The sequence below is a fragment of the Triticum aestivum genome, chromosome 5A (assembly GCF_018294505.1).
Source record: "Triticum aestivum cultivar Chinese Spring chromosome 5A, IWGSC CS RefSeq v2.1, whole genome shotgun sequence".
Taxonomy (NCBI): domain Eukaryota; kingdom Viridiplantae; phylum Streptophyta; class Magnoliopsida; order Poales; family Poaceae; genus Triticum; species Triticum aestivum.
This window is the reverse complement of record NC_057806.1, coordinates 269360744-269364960: the sequence shown is the minus strand read 5'-3', so window position 1 is coordinate 269364960 and position 4217 is coordinate 269360744. Positions and strand designations below refer to the sequence as shown.

The window sequence follows — 4217 nt, the reverse complement described above, 5'->3', positions numbered from 1 at the left end:
ACACTCTCCCCCTCTCGTTGCTATACATCTCCTAGATAGATCTTGCGTGAGCGTAGGTTTTTTTTTGAAATTGCATGCTGCATTCCCCAACAGTGGCATTCGAGCCAGGTCTATGCGTAGATGATATGAATGAGTAGAACACAAAGAGTTGTGTGCGGTGATCATCATACTGCTTACCACCAATGTCTTGTTTTGATTCTGCGATATTATTGGATGAAGCGACCTGGACCAACCTTACATGACCACATTCATGAGACCGGTTCCACCGACAGACATGCAACTAGTTTTGCATAAAGGTGGCTGGCGGGTGTCTGTTTCTCCTACTTTAGTTGAATCGAATTTGACTGCGGTCGGTCCTTTTTGAAGGTTAAAATAGCAAACTTGATAAATCACCGTTGTGGTTTTGATATGTAGGTAAGAACGCTTCTTGCTAGAAGCCCATAGCAGCCACGTAAAACTTGCAACAACAAAGTAGAGGATGTCTAACTTGTTTTTGCAGGGCATGTTGTGATGTGATATGGTCAAGACATGATGTGATATACGTTATTGTATGAGATGATCATGTTTTGTAAAACGTTACTGCCAACTGGTAGGAGCCTTATGGTTGTCTCTTTATTGTATGAGATGCAAATGCCATGTAATTGCTTTACTTTATCACTATGCATTAGCGATAGTTGTAGAAGCAATAGTTGGCAAGACAACCATGATGCTACGATGGAGATCAAGGTGTCAAGCTAGTGACGATGGAGGTCATGACGATGCTTTGGAGATGGAGATCAAAAGCACAAGATGATGATGGCCATATCATGTCACATATTTTGATTGCATGTGATGTTTATCTATTACTAGTAAGCTTGCACGTGCAACGCACGTCTTAACTCTATCACATAACTATGATTATTAACACAGTTGTTTGGTTCTACATAGTTTTTCATTTGCATCTGTTTCACCAAAAAATAGTATTTGTTTGGGTGAAAGAAAAATTAAATCGCATGGAAGGTGTAAATAATACTCCCTCCATTCACCAATATAAGATGTTTTGAATATATCAATATGAACTACATATGGACTAAAATGAATGAACAAACAAACTAAAACGTGTCTTATTCTTTCGATTTAGAGAAAAGTTAGAACCAGAAATGCAATTCAGCTCCCGGGTCCAGATGCTCCTGCAATCTAGACCACACAGGTGCCTTATGATTTGGGCATGGCTTGGTATTCGGTTCGTATTTCTAATATAAAAACAGTACATGATGCCCACACAACAGTATCACTTAATGCGCACGCTTCCTCCCTGACGCCATCCCTGGTACAGACATTGGGACAAACGGAGCCGTCCGTGGTACTCTAGTTGCCCCCACCACCTCCATCGACACCTTACGTCCCATGATTAACGATTCTTTAATTCAAACTGGTAGATGTCACATACAGATAGACTAAGTACAAGTTTTACACATGAGCCCCCTAAAATGTACCGGGCATCTTCTAAAATTTCACAATAGGAGTCCATGGGTAGAGGTTTTATTTTTTACACGCACAACCAACACATGGCAAGATTTGTCACTGACACAGGAAAAAAAGTCGGAAAGACATCACTTGGGCAAATAAAATGCTGGAAAAACGTTGGTTGTCAGGTTCTCAGTCTATCTACGAAGGTGCATTTTGCAGCTTAACAGCATCAGGCATTTTGGAGTAATCTCACATAATTAAACATTAGTCCACACGCACGTTGGCTACTACACTGCAATAATAACAACTAATTTAGAGATAGTTCCTCCCAACGATGTACACACTAAGCGTTCAGCAAAATACACGGAGGCGCAAACACAAAATACACGCAGTTAATTTCTAATTCTAGCCAATTGGTCCATTGACTCGATTTAGCGTCTAGCAGATGAAGCGGATCTGGATGCATACCATGTAGAATGCTTCATTGTCAGCACTCCAAGACAAGCCTGACGTGAGGACGCCGGAGCTCGGCCAACTGATGGATGGAGCAATCTTCTTCCTCCTGCCACCAGCCCACCACTGCTGCGCCACTCTCCTCTCCCAACCATCCACAGAAAACTTCCTTCATACATTTTGTCTTCCTGACATTAAGCCTACTTTTCCCATAATATCTAATGGCAAAACCATGCTTCCATGAATAAAGATTGTAAAAACCATAGGTTTCTTACACAGAGTCTAGTGTTAGCCCAATAGCACCGTGCTCACCCAACTAATCTGTATACCCCTAAATCATTTGCTCCAGTGCACCAATTCTTCCCAGACATAGTGCCTGGTCCTGTAATTTTAGCGGAGCGGAGAGTGTCGAGCCTGCTGGGACAGGGTGTCCTGTAATTTCAGCAGAGCGGAGAGTGTGCCGAGCCCGCTGGGACAGGCTGTCCTGTAATTTCAGTGCAGTGGAGAGTTAGCATACTCCATAAAATGTACTGTATAAACTTAATCAAGCTCTGCAATGACATGACGAAATCGTGTGTTTCTAATCTACGTCATATTTTACTCCGAAAATTTAGTCGGCAATTAGCATACATGTTCACACACTGTCCATGACCTACAATCTAATTTTAAATGATCAATATTCTAACTCTTTCGGATCGATGACCTCTTACTCTAACTCTAAAAATTCCATGAGCAGTGACACACTTCATCAGACATCGTGTGGAAACTAAGGAATCTTCAGTCAATGGTTCTACTGCTTCATGCCCGATGGATGGCTCTTTACTGAAACATTGAAAACTATGTGTGCACTTGCCATAGATGTGTTTACCACGAAAAACAAGCAAAATGGCATGTCTTACTACCTGATACCAAAACCATGCTCCCACGAATAAAGGTTGCAAAAATCATATGCTTCACCCAAGGAGTCGAATGTTAAGCCAATAGCAGGCTCAACTACATGGTCCCCCAATTTATCTGCATGCCCTCGAATTGTCTCCTCCAGCGCATCTAATCTTTCTGGGCATGGGGCTCTATCCGTTGGCTGATTCCCGACTCTTACTCTGCAACAACATGAAGCAAAATTCTTATATATGAAATACCAATCATTTTTTGTACATCTATTTAGTTTTTTTTGTAACAAGAAACTAATTCAGGGGAAATGCAAGATCCAACACATGGCAGCACAATTACAACACTCATATCCATCACAACATTTCTAGTTCTATTTACTTTCTCATAGTCCACGCAACCAAAACAAAAAAGCTGGGCTACTCTGACAATGCCTCAGGGGATCATATGAAACTACAATAACCAAGACATCATCGCAACTCTGGTTTTGCTACAGACCATTTACCTCTTATAAGTAAATCCTATTACCTCTAAGTCCACCCAGGGGCTTGCAGATCCACCTTGCAAGTAGTAGATTGAGCAGACCCTCCATCACCACTTTTAGTTCGATCTTGAATCACAGCCTCTTGGTGTTCATCAGATCGAGAGATGAGAGGATGGGGCAGGGCTTGGGAAATCCTCCCGCCCGTGCACCTGTAGTCTCACGTGAAGCAGAAGAGGAACAGCGGCGAGCGGTACGGCAGCGGCCTTCGGCGAAGGCAGCTCCGACGGTGGCTCCAGCGGCACGGGGGAGGGGGGCGGCGAAGGGCGGATCCAGCGCGGGAGGGGCGGCTCCAACGGGGTGCGGCGAAGGGCGGATCCAGCGGGGGGCGGCTCCGGTAGGAGGGGGTGGGTGGGGCGAAGGGCGGCGAACAGGTGCGGGAGGAACGGGGCGGGAGGACGTGGGGGTGTGGCGGGGAGGATGTGGGGGAAGAGGTGGGCGGTGGCCAAACTGCCCACATGGCATGGTGGGTAATTAAAGCATAAAACGTGTTTGGTGTTTTGAAGGGATGTAGACCATCAGATTGCAGGTTTGGATGGATAGGATGACTTAGTTCTCCGCCCTCTCGTGCTTTTATGGTGGTAGTAGATGCATCTTATTTTGCTTAGTACGGCGGTAGCATTATAAGATGATCCCTTAACAAAATTTCAAGGTATAAGTGTTCTCCCCGAGTATACACCATTGCGACAGTTCATCATGTTGAGACACCACGTGATGATCGGCTGTGATAGACTCTACATTCACATACAACGGGTGCAAGATAGTTTTGCACATGCGGAATACTCGGGTTAAACTTGACGAGCCTGGCATGTACAGACATGGCCTCGGAACACTGGAGACCAAAAGGTCGAACATGAATCATATAGTAGATATGATCAACATAGAG

General features: G+C 44.3%; 1 long non-coding RNA gene across 1 annotated transcript; it reads right to left on the bottom strand.

The window, feature by feature from the left end:
- Positions 1-1750: 1750 nt before the first annotated feature.
- Positions 1751-3683, bottom strand: LOC123106796 (uncharacterized). Its single transcript, XR_006451505.1, has 3 exons — positions 3319-3683; positions 2805-3002; positions 1751-2386 (listed from the first exon to the last, which is right to left on the bottom strand). It is a non-coding gene; the product is annotated as an uncharacterized lncRNA (long non-coding RNA).
- Positions 3684-4217: the final 534 nt, after the last annotated feature.